The following is a 13330-nucleotide window of genomic DNA, read 5'->3' on the forward strand; positions in this document are numbered from 1 at the left end:
GCTTGAACCGCCGGTTGCATTGGGTCTCCCAATGCGTAGCTATCTGCCACACGTATCATTTCTGCCATAGTTACCGGCATGTTCCTCTGTAGCTTTTGCCACAGTGGGGAACCTCTTCTGCACCCATTGCAAAACCAGGCAATGGCCTGTGCCTCGATTACCCCCTCACAGGAGTTCCTTGTGGAGTTCCACCGGGTCAGGTAATCCCGGTCTATTTCATTCGAGCGCTGCACGCACAGGGCGAGCTGCTGCGGCCTGTTTGGCCTCCGGTAGGTACTGCTGAAGTTGCTCACGAAAGCTTCTTCAAAGTCTATCCAGCCATTTATGCTTCCTGCCGGCAGGTTGTTAAGCCAAATGCGTGCCGGTCCCACCAGGAAGGATGGTACGATTCTTACGGCCCAACGCCAGTTTCCTCCACCTGCGACGGTTCCTCCGCCGCCAGCGACGTATACTGCGGTAACATAATCCGCGAGCCAATCTTCTGGCTTGGTGGTGCCATCGTATGTTTTGGTGTCGCGGGGCAACTGGAACTTGCGAACCGGTGGTTCCTCTTTCATGATCCTTGGGCCAAAGCATTTTGGACCCTGAGGACCCTCTGCCTCGACCAGCTCGGATAAGTATACCCTGTCCAGCCTGTGCCTCGCATCCCGGTCTGGCAGACATCTTTCTCCTAGCCGTATCCCTAAAGGGTTCCGGTAGGCTCCGGCTCCTTCTGCTCCGGAATCAGCTTCATCGTAACGTTCCGGTACCGCGGCTCTTGCCTGCCGGTACCTTGGCGGAGGCATTTCCTCCTCATCATACGCTGCTCTTGCCGCGCGATAATTTTGCCCGGCCTCACCTTTGCCGGCATAATTGTTTCCGGCATAGCCATTTCCGGCATAGCCACGTGCTGCCCCTTGGCTTTTTCTTCCGGCCTCGTGTTGCCCGGCTTGTTGTTTTCCGGCAAGTACCGGATCATACACAGTCATTTGCTGTGCATTCACCTCTTTTTCTCTTCTTCTGTCCGGATGGGGGGACGATGCCTACCCATGGGACTTGCTTCCGGCATTCTTTGCCGAACGCACCGATTTCGATGCCGCAGCTTTGTTAATTTTGGCAAGCTGCTCAGCATGTTGCTCTTGTATTATGTCAAGCAACTCTCGGACGCGATCTTGTTGTTTCGCTAGAGCATGTCCGGTAAGCGAATCACACATCTCTACAGCAGCCCTAGCAGCTTTTATAGTTTTATCCGGGCTACTATACTTAGGTTTCTCTACAATGCTCAAAGATGCAGAGGCACTTTTACCGGTAAGAATCTCCTTACGAAGATCCTGGTCTAAATTGCGAGCTTTAAGCCGGTTTTCCGGTACCCTAGCAGGTTGAGCACTAACAGAAGCAAAGCCATGAGCAGCGTTATACTCACGTAGGGTTAGGTTCAGCTCGCGTTGCACCCGGATGATGTCCGCGCCGCCGGAAAGAAGCTTCTGGCGCTGCGCCTCCAGCTCCGCCTGAGCCGCTGCCGGGTCGATGTTCTGCGCGATGGGCGTGGCCAGCACGTTCATGGCCGCTTGGAGAGGAGTCTCCGGTGGCGTTGCAGATGTGCCCGCAACCTCCTGGTCGCGTTCGGTTGGTGGCTTGGCCGTGCGCGTGGATCTTGCTTGTCCGGCGCCTTCCGCCGCTGCTTCCTTGCCGGCTCCAGCTGTGCTAACCACCAGCACCTCCACGCTGCCGGCGGCATGGCCGCTGCGAAGCGCAGATCTTGGCGGGTCCGGAGCCACCAGCACCGGCGAGAGGCACTGGCGCTCAGGGACGGTGCCGAAGTAGACGCGGAGGCTGCCGAACTCGATGATGCTGCCGTTCTTGGGGAACTTACCTCCGTTGGCAAAGCAGCCCGCGTTGTCGTTGACGAAGTCCAACGAGCCGAGGCACTGGACGAGACCAGACACCACACGCTCGCCGGAGATGGTGAGGAGGCCCGCCCGAATGTGAACTCCAGCAAGCGCAGCTGCTGGCCCCACGGTGGGCGCCAACTGTCGTCGTGGTGAACAGACAGATGACATAGGATGGCTAAGGTTGGGGCCGAATGTGCGCTAGAGGATTCGGGGGAGGGTTTCCGGAAGGATAGCCGGTTGCTTTCCTAAGAAGAACTTGGCCCTGGCCAGAGGAAGAAGAAGAAGAACACTCAAACTATTTCTCCCTCAGATCTTTCTATTCCTTGATCACCAGTGGTTACAAGTTCCTGGATATGAGTTGCTAACTGAGCGTTAGATCGTCGATGATAACACATACCCGTGCAAGGGTGTGCCCCCTCTCCTTATATAGGGGAGAGGGTGGCTTACAGGGGAAGGAACCCTAGGAAACCCTAATGGCATCTTTGAACAGACAAACTACTTTACAAAGCCACTTTGGCTACCGGTGACGCCGGTATCTCTTTAATCAGGGGCGCCGACATCATCCGGTACCTTTTACGTCACCTTCTGCTTTAGGCGTCAGGGCTTCGTTTAAAGCTGAAGTGCTTCGCTCATCCTTGTCCTCTAGCTCTGGAGAGAATCTTTGACCAGCCTTGCCGACGTGCTACAGTGTAGCCCTTACCGGTGCTCCGGTATCTTCTTAGCCGGTGCCGGTATATCCCTCCTGGGATACCGGCATGATTCACTTCGCATAGAGCCAACCCTTGTTAGCCGGAATAATCTTTAAACCGGTATCTTGATGGCTCAAACCATCCAGTTTGGCATGCCTTTGGCATACCGGGGGTCATCCCCCCAACACTCTGGGAAGTAATAGCATGATAAGTTTTTTTTTGAACAGGGGTTCGGTCCCGAAGGACCGAGAAGCTATATTAATTGAAAGCGGTGGGAGTACATCTTACAAAGTAGACCATAAGGGAAAATAAAATTACAAACAAGTCCACACTTTTTGCACTTAGGACCCTAAATCTAAAACAGAAAGCACAAACAGGTCCAACTCCATCTCCACCGCAACGCCGCCACACACCACAGCCAATAACACCGCCGCCGGGGACGCTACCACTTGGGACGGAGCTCCGGGAGCTTGCTGTGATGGAGCTAAGAGGCCTCCTTGATGGCATGATAGCCTGGAGGTTGTTGAACACCTGCAAACACCGGTCGGAAGAAACCGTAATCGGTGACTGAGGGCAGAGGGGTCGCCCATCGACCATCAAAGGCAACAACCCAGCCATGACTGTCGCGTATGTCCTCCAGAGAGAAACTTCGGGGCTCCCCTACCGCTGGACCACCGCCCAATATCCAAAAAATACAAGCATCCAGCCTTCAGCGTCACCATGAAGAGAAGGACAGAGCTTCAATTCTTGGCCGAGATCTCAGGCAGTAACACCAGCAGAAATCCCATCCAGATCTTGCACCTCCTCCCTCTCTCCACCACCTTGATGACTGGGATGAATCAGAGCAAGAAATTTAGGGGCTCCTTCTTTATTTAGAGAAGAGAAAAGAGAGGGAAGAGGAGCAAAGAGAGCCGAAGCTACTCCTCACCATGGATCCGGTCGGGAGGTGTCAGCATAGGAGCCAACCGCTACCTCTCCCCAACTGACATAGGCATTCCCAATGGGCCTATCGAAGAAGGTACCCGGAGTTTACCCAAGGCCCATGACTCGAAGAATATGAAGCCCGGAAGCCCAATTAAGTGTCGATTTGGAAAGATAGAATTGTATTAGGAATAAGAGCTTGTAGCTATTACGGGACAAACTCAAAGAGTCTCCCGATCTTTGTAAACTTGTACATCACGAAACCCTCGGCTCCGCCTCCTATATAAGGGGGAGTCGAGGGACGGAGAAAGGATCGATTCCATTGTCAACATAACCCTAGTTTTTAGCAGTCGAGTACTTTTCCGGCTGAAACCCTCGAGATCTACTTGCCCTCTACTTCCGCTAAAACCCTAGTCTACAATCCATAGGCATTGACAAGTTAATACCTTGTCAATTGGCGTCATCTGTGGGAATTAGAGGCGACAAGGAGCCGATCTCGATGGCACGTTCAACATTGTCGACATCTTCGGTGGCAAGCAATGCGATGGATGGAGGTAAACAGATCGAAACTGGTCTCGTTGATTTTGTTCCTCACCCTCCCACCCGTTTGGATGCATATGCCTATCTGGAAGAGCCAATGGAGATGAAGTTCGGGAGCTTCTACTTTTGCATCGGGAGAGAATGATCACGTCGTTTAGCGGCACCGATCCGTTCGAGACCGCTAGCGGTTGGTTCTGATTTCTCGGGATCATCATCAACAACAAAATCAAGCGGAAACACCTCATCGACAAGCAGCGTCACGCCTGCCGTCGGCGGAGATCTCGTCAATCTGTTCGGCGGGATGTCTTTCGGGTCGTTCACGGACTCCGATCTGGACAGCGATTCGGAAAGCATCGACAGCCTCAGCTTCATCGACAAATCTACCCTTATTCGGGAGGTCTTCGCCGATCGTTACGACGGTGTCACCGACCCAGAAGATGACTACTCAAGGTCAACATATCATCAAGTATACGTGATTGGCGAGTCCAGTCATCCGGAGAACAAAACATCAGCGGCTTTTGATGATTTGGGAAATCCATACGTCGATCCCGCTGATCTTACGCGAGGTTTAGGCACCAAATATGTCGGGACTACACCACGCCAGAAGTTGCAACTACCGCAAGCAGCTTGGGATAGAGCGACAACAGCCTTGAATGGTACCAATCCGTTGACCACTGCCGCTACGGTGGAGGAGTTGCAAGCATACCAATATAGGCTCGCGCGTGCTAGTCGAGAGCTGGAGAAGCAAAGGGCAATACTTGAGCAGAGAAAAGCGGCAGCTTCCGTGTCGAGTAGGCGAAGAGCTGAGCTGAGTCGACAATCAGGAACTTCGGGAGATAATCACAGGAAAGCTCGTAATAGAGGAAGATCTCGGCTGCAGCATATACCAGAGGGCGAGAGGGAGCATCTAGTCCAAAACATCGACATGTCTTTTATGTCAATAGACACAAGAGGAAACATTATTCCCAAAACACTGGAAGCTGGATACATGGCAACCCAGGCCTACATACTGGCATCCAGGCCACCTCCCGGAGATCCAAGAGAAGCGTTGTACAATATGGCTATGGTAGGAGTTGGAGTCATGGGAACAGCATTTGCGGGTACAAGTACGCCTCCCGAAGGTGCCCCAAGGCAAAATAGTCCACGACCTGCGGCGGTAGTGCAAGATCCTCCAAGAACGGGTGATGCGAGAAATACAGCTACATAGGCGCGGATCGATAGAGCGCGGCAAGAAAGAAGAGAACGTCGGCAATCACCAGAAGTAGATGAGGAAGATATGTGCGGGCTCCCTTGCTTCACTCGACGAGTTCGTAAAACTCGAGTCCCGTCTGGGTTTAAATTACCCGACAACTATGAGAAGTTCGATGGTCTGCAAGATCCTGAGGACTGGTTAGTCGACTACCTGGAGATAGTAAAATTAACGGGTGGAACCAAAGCAACTGCCATGCAGAGTATTCAGGTACACTTAAGTGGAGCGGCGAGATCATGGATAAAAAAGTTACCACCTGGATCTATCGACAGCTGGGAAACTTTCGAGGACATGTTTGTAAAGAACTTCCTATCCACATGCAAGAAACCAGCGTCAATAGAGCAGCTGAGAGCCTGCAGACAAAAGTATGATGAGCCAATGAGGACGTACATCCAGAGATGGAACATCATCAAAAATTCGGCAGAAAACATATCTAACGAAAGAGCAATAAACGCGTTTGTCGCTGGTATTAGAAGGAAGGACCTAATCGAGGATTTGGGAAGGACCAATCCAAAAACAATTGCAGCACTCATGGAAATAGCGAATCGCTGGGCAGATGGAGAAGATGCTGTTCAAAATAAACGGCATAGGTCGCCTGAGGATGACCGCAATCGAAATAATCAAAATAGACGGCGTTTTTCTCGACAGTTCTCAGATTATGACGGTCCTGGCCAAATATCGGCTGGCTTCCGAGGAAATAATGGAGAAAATAATCGAGATGACTATCAAAGGGGTAATGAACAGCGCAGCGACTATAGGGATGCTCCCCGTTCTAACAGACAAAATAGTGGACCAAGGTTCCAGAGACCGTATGTATCACCCGAGGACCTTTTGAACGGACCTTGCCAGATGCATTTCTTTCTCAATAATACTGGGAAGAGACAGTCGGGTCATCTTCAGAAAGACTGCCGAACTTTCCTAGCATTGCATAGATATGCGGGACACGCCAATGCACAGGCAGCAAACAGAAACCCCCGGGGGCCAAGGAGTGAGATTCACCTTCCACCTCCACCCGCAATTACAGACGAAAATCGACACCAGTTGCAATTGGCGGCAGCTCCAACCAATGGTCCTTATATTGACACCAGTGGGACAGTCTCGATGATTCAGAAGGGCAGACCCTCCAATAGAACTCAAAAAGTGATTTCGCGACAAGTTTACATGGCGGAGAAGATGCCCCCACCAATGGTTGAGTACCTGAATTGGTCGGGGCAAGACAACGGCTTCACCATAGCAGACCACCCGCAGCAAGTTCCACGATCAGGATAATCAGCTTTGATCCTGCCGGTGGTGATTGCAGGATTCGACGTTTCACGAGTGTTCATAGATGGAGGCAGCAGCTTAAACCTCATGTATGCGGATACATTGAGGAAGATGAACATATCTTTGGCGAACCTAAAACCAACTGACACGCGTTTCCATGGCATCACCCCGGAGAAGCCAAGTTATCCATTGGGAAAGATCAGTCTCGACGTTCAGTTCGGTACCCGAGAAAATTACAGAAGAGAAAAACTAGAATTCGAAGTTGTGGATTTCCCATCACAGTATCATGCTCTGCTAGGACGACCCGCTTATGCCAGATTTATGGCGGTACCACATTACACGTACTTATTGTGGAGGCTCCCTGGACCCAACGGCCCAATCACAGTAAAAGGCAGTTTCGCGCTGGCAGATAAGTGCGACAAGGATTTTCATCGGCTGTCAGAAACTTTCGGGATGCAAGCGGAATATATGGCGTCAAGGCTAACAACTGATTATGATGTGTTGCCTGATGGAGGGAGGCCACTGAAGGAGCCAACCTTCGACACCACCAAGAACTCCAAGGAAGTACAGATTCACCCGACAGATCCCAAGAAGACGATAGCTATCGCAACAAATATGGATATCGCATAGGAAAGCGCGCTCGTCGAGTTCCTCCGTGAGCGCTGGGAAATCTTCGCATGGTGTCCAGCTGACATGCCAGGAGTACCCAGGGAACTTCCCGAGCACCCTCTTAATGTGGATCCAATGGCTAGGCCAATTAAACAACCTTTGCGGCGTTTTTCGGAACCAAACCGCAAAGCTATGATGTCAGAAATTAATCGACTTCGAGAGGCAAACTTCATCAAGGAGCTGCATACAGAGGCCACATGGGTTGCTAACCCAGTTCTGGTCCCGAAGAAAAACACTGACGTCCTTCGCATGTGCGTCGACTTCACGTGTCTCAATAAACATTGTCCAAAGGATCACTTTCCCCTCCCGAGGATCGATCAAATTATCGACTCAACAGCGGGATGCGAACGTCTTTCCTTCCTGGACGCGTATTCTGGTTACAACCAGATCCGCTTAAAAATAGAGGATGAGGTCAAAACAGCTTTCATAACACCTTACGGTGTGTTCTGCTATAAAACGATGTCTTTCGGGTTGAAAAACGCGGGAGCTACTTATCAAATGATGATGCAAAAGTGTCTTGCCGCGCAGATCGGCAGGAACGTTCAAGTATATATTGATGATGTCGTGATTACAACAAAGCAGGGGTTATCTTTAATCGATGATCTTAAGGAAACCTTCGACAACCTCGACAAATTTCGCCTCAAGCTAAACCCGACGAAGTGTTCCTTTGGCGTTCCTGCGGGAGAGCTCCTTGGATACTTGGTATTAGCCAGAGGTATTGAGGAGAATCCTGAGAAGATACAAGCAATTGTGACAATGAGAAAGCCGACGAAGCTTAAGGAGATACAGCAGCTGACAGGACGTGTCGCGGCTCTGAGCAGATTTGTCGCCAGGCTAGGAGAAAAAGCGCTACCCTTTTATGCGCTGATCAAGCAAGGAGAGAAGTTCGAGTGGAACGAAGAAGCAGATAGGGCATTTGAGCACCTCAAACGCACAATCTCGACACCTCCAATACTGGTGGCGCCAAAGGAAAAGGAACCTCTCCTGTTATATATCGCGGCCACACCTCAGGTGGTCAGCACAGTACTTGTGGTAGAAAGAGAAGAAGAAGGGAAACTCCATGGAGTCCAGAGGCCAGTATATTTCATCAGTGAAGTTTTATCGCCTTCAAAACAGAGGTACCCGCATTACCAGAAACTCTCATATGGAGTATTCACAACAGCAAGAAAATTACGGCACTATTTTTCGGCACACCCGATCATAGTAGTCAATGAGGCACCTCTGTCGAACATCTTGAACAATCCAGAAGCTACAGGCCATGTCTCCCTTTGGGGAATAGATCTTTCCCCTCGGGACATCACGTATGAAAAAAGAAAAGCAATAAAGTCGCAAATCATGCCGGACTTTGTTGCAGAGTGGATGGAGCTGCAAAGTACAGGACCCCTAGATCTGTCGAGTACCTGGACTATGAACTTCGACGGGTCCAAAAGGTTAGAAGGAGCTGGAGCAGGCGTGATATTAGTATCACCTCAAGGAGATAAGATGAAATATGTGCTATGGATGATGTTTCCCAATGCATCCAATAATGAGACGGAGTATGAAGCACTCATACATGGAATGAAGATGGCGAAGGCTTGTGGAGCAACCCGATTAAAAATCTTCGGCGACTCCCAATTGGTGGCTCAACAGGTGATGAATCAGTACGATGCAGTCAATGGCAGCATGATAGCATACAAGGAAGTATACAATGAACTCGAGAAACTCTTTGATGGGTGTGAAGTGAACCACATTAGTAGACTCAGCAACGATGAAGCCGATGTTTTGGCAAACATTGGATCGCAATGCTCAGCAATACCACCTGGCGTATTTTGGGAGGAGATAAGCGAAAGATCAACTAAGGCGAAGAAAACATCGAAACAGCCAAAGAAGAAGCTAGAGAAAGATTTGGGGGCTCCAACAGAATCAGAAGCAAATACATCGGAAGAAGAAGAGGAATCACATGAGGTGATGATGGTTCAAGTTCCTTGGATGCAGGTTTACGTCGCATATATCCTAAGGAAAGAGATACCCGAAGACCCGGTAGAAGCAAGGCGAGTTATTTGACGATCCAAAGCTTTTACTGTGGTCAAAGGAGAGCTGTACAAGCGAAGTATATCGGGAGTATTGCAGAGATGCGTTACACCCGAAGAAGGAAGAATTATCCTGAAGGAGGTACACGAAGGAGGGTGTGGACACCACGCAAGCAGTCGAGCAATAGCAGCCAAGGTCTTCAGGGCAGGATTCTATTGGCTCACTATAATAGAAGATGCGAAGGACATAGTGCGTACTTGCGATGCGTGCCAAAGATTCGCGGCAAAACCTCATTCTCCGGCAGCAGAGTTGATGCCAATACCTTTGTCATGGCCTTTTTCACAATGGGGCCTTGATATGGTGGGGAAATTACATAAGGCATGGTCAGGAGGATACGTATATATGCTCGTGGCTGTCGACAAGTTTACTAAGTGGATTGAGGCAAAACCAATAACTTCGCCAGATGCAGCATCGGTGGTAAGCTTCGTTAAAGGCATCGTTTTTCGTTTTGGCGTCCCCCACAGCATTGTCACGGACAACGGCAGCAATTTCACCTCCAAGGAATTCAAGGCATATTGCGCAGAGGTAGGCATCAAACTACACTTTGCATCAGTTGCGCACCCGCAAACCAATGGTCAAGTCGAGAAAGCAAACGGTATCATCTGCAATGGTATCGAGAAACGATTGTTGACACCTTTGGAGAAAGCTCGACACACCTGGCCAGAAGAGTTGCCTAGCGTGTTGTGGAGTATACGGACAACACCCAATACAACAACACAGGAAACTCCGTTCTTTTTAGTCCATGGGGCCGAAGCAGTGCTCCCGATAGAAATAGAACACAACTCCCCGAGAGTGGTGGAATATGATGAAGAAACTTCAAGAAAGGTACTAGAGGACGATGTCGATGCACTCGACGAAGCTAGAGATGAGGTGCTGTCAAGAGTTACCAAGTACCAGCAAGACCTAAAAAACTATCATAGTCGACGTTTGCGTCCAAGGTCTTTTCAAGTTGGCGACCTAGTTCTTCGACTTACCCAGGACAGCCATGAAAAGTTCGAGTCACCATGGGTAGGACCATACATCATCACAGAGGTGATCGCAGGAGGAGCGTACAGAATAAAGGACAAGAAGACAGGGGTCGCAGAGCCAAACCCATGGAACGTGGCGCAGCTTCGGCGTTTCTACGCGTAGAAGTCAAAATAGAGATATGCATGTAAACATACAGTGTACTGAAAAGCTCGCGAGTTTTCAGACGCACTCTTTTCCTTTAAGGGCACCGAGTGGGACTGGAAGGTTTTTAATGAGGCGGGCTCGCGATGCTGCAATATAGTAAAGATATTGGTGACATACATCTTTTTCTTCGACAGGCTCGGGGGCTTGCAACACGCAAGTTGAACAATATATACTCAGTCCTTACAATATAAACTCAATTAATTTGCTTTGGTCCGAACACCTCGCAAATAACATACATACACTCGGGGGCTAAAGGAAAAAATACATAGTTCTCGCAACTTACAATATATTTCTCACAATATACAAGATCTCTTTATTTCAGAAAAAATTCGACAGAAGAAAAAGAACTTCAATCACCTCCTATAAGGTCATCTATGTTTACCCTTTCATCTCCTGCAGAGGCACCCATGGAATCAGCGTAATGGTTCTCCGTGAAGTATGCAGCATCCATCCGAAGAAGATCTTCAATCATCTTTTCGGCTACGGGTGTCACCGCCTCGTTGATCTTATCGACGTTCCTCTTTCGTCTTTTTAATCGCTCATGGCAAAGAGCTACAACATTGGACATATCAAGTTTCGGGTAGCAGATTTGGAGCAAGATCATAAAGAACCTAGCACCAGCCATCAACTGAGCCTTCACAAATCCATGGATTCGCTGAACACTTTTAAACTTGTTCATCAATTTAGGAAGAGTTTTGGGTTGCAGATTCCGAGGAAACATGGCATTGTAAACCATGGCTAGTGTCTTTGTGCAGTAGTCGAGATATTCCCGAACCTGAGAAACGCGATCCAGGAATCGTACAATTTGTCGGGTCCGGTCCGGGGAAGACCAAAAGCTGGAGTTGTTCTGCTGAGCAAGTCGAATGAGAACCTCAGCCCTGGCGTCAACACGCTGGTCTTCGGCAGCAGCATCCAAGAAAGAACCTAACCGTATCAAGAAATATGAGGACCGGAAAACTCGTACGCGAAGTAAGTAAAAGAACACATGGGGCGAGACTTACCCGCCATATCCAGACTTGCGTCAGTCAGCAGGTCAAGCATATAATTTTCTCGAGAAGTGGCTTGCAAAGCCTCGGCAACGGCAGCATCTTTCAACTTTAAAGCCTCTTGAGCCTGCTGAAGAGCCATCTTTTCCCGCTCGGAAGATTTGTGGGATTGTTCCATGACAATAAGGGATTGTTTCTTCATGGCTTGGAGTTGTTGTCGAAGTTCAGCTAGTTCTAGTTGATTCAGGTTCAAAGACGAGGAATCATCTAGCAAAACATCGTCAGCTATTCGTTTAGAGCGAGAAGTGGCAGGGGAAGCAGATGACGGTCCAGCAGTCTTAGAGTAATTATCAAACACCAACTGGAGGAAAAGGAAAAAAGTCGACATCAATTACCACAAAAGGATTCCTTCCTTTTTCATTCATAAAGATGAAATATTTACATAATTGGGGGATCCGTTACAAAAGGTCGACTCCTAGTGAGTCGACAAATGACAGTCGCACATTATGAAGATATCGGCAACTACCAAAAGAAAAAGAAAGGAACGAAGGAGTAAGTTGGTCTACTTGACCTCCGGCTTGGCGGAACTAGAGGAAGCAGCTGGTTTGTATCCGAGGAAGAAGAGAATCTTCTTAGAGTGTGGCTTGGCAGCCTTCACCAAGGACTTCCACTTCTCCTTGTTTATTCCCTTCGTTTCACCAGCCTTCGCCCAGTCGACGTTTTGCTGGCTTTCGGCAACCAGGGCTATGGTTCCTTCGACCCCAACCTTCAAATTCTCTTGCCGAAAAGCCAATCCAAGATCTTCCTGGGGAAGGAAGCGCCTGGCAAGCTCAGAGAAGGTGGTTGGTTGTGTTTGCTTGGGGAAGAAATAGGGGAAAAGGCGCGTGAACGCGGTCCACGCATCGACAATACTGCTGCGCGCCAGATCCCCGTGAAGTTCAAGGATGGAGAGGGTGTCGAGAAGACGATCATCCTCAGCTTCCTGAAGGGCAAAATCTTCACCCATCTTTCCTGCTGAAACAAAATTCGGGTTCATCAAGACGTATGCGGAAAGCCAATTCTAAAAGAAGCTTGAGAAAAGTGATTAAAGAACTTACTGACAAAGCGCCGATTTTGCGACTCCAAGCGGCCTATGATGGCCTCTTCACGCGCAATCTGTTGAGTTGTCTTCTCGCTCAAAGCATTCTCAGCATGATGGAGCCTCTTCCGAAGATCCTCAACAGAGGCAGCGTCTTGTTCAGCCTTTTTGCGAGCCTTCTCACTTTGATCAAGCTTGACAGCAAGATCATCAGCACGTTTGTTGGCTTTGGCAAGAGCCTCTGGAGAGAGGAGATGTGGCAAGAATTTGAAGTCAAAATACAACGCAATTGAGTTAAGGAAAAACAAAATATCATATCCGCAGAAAGTAAGGTTTACCTTTCAAATCTTCGACAGTATCACGATACCCAATAAATTGGGTACCGAGACTGATGAAATGTTTCATCAGAGGCTACAAAGAGAGTCGACAGACAGGGTCAGAAGGGAAAAACTCGACAAATGATACAAAATGAGACAATCAAAATAGCCAGAAGGAATACTTACGTCATCCAAGGGAGGAGTCGTTGAACTTCCAGCCAGCAAGTCGTAGTTTTTCCCAAGTTCAACCCTTGGCCTTTTCGGTGAAGGCACTCGGGGGCTGGCGACAGGAGTCGACGTTTCCATATCTTGGTGGCGAGAAGGCGAGGGTTCCTCAGCAGCACGATGTGCTTCTGAAAGAACCAAGGTATTCGACGTACTCGTTGGAGCCGTCACATTAGCCGCGGGTTCTTCTTCTTCTTCGCCACTATCAAGAAAGAAACATGAGGATGAAAAAAAAAAGGCGACACTTACGAGCTAATGATAGCATCTTCATAAGGGCAG

Source organism: Lolium perenne, chromosome 1 (assembly GCF_019359855.2).
Source record: "Lolium perenne isolate Kyuss_39 chromosome 1, Kyuss_2.0, whole genome shotgun sequence".
NCBI classification, from domain to species: Eukaryota; Viridiplantae; Streptophyta; class Magnoliopsida; order Poales; family Poaceae; genus Lolium; species Lolium perenne.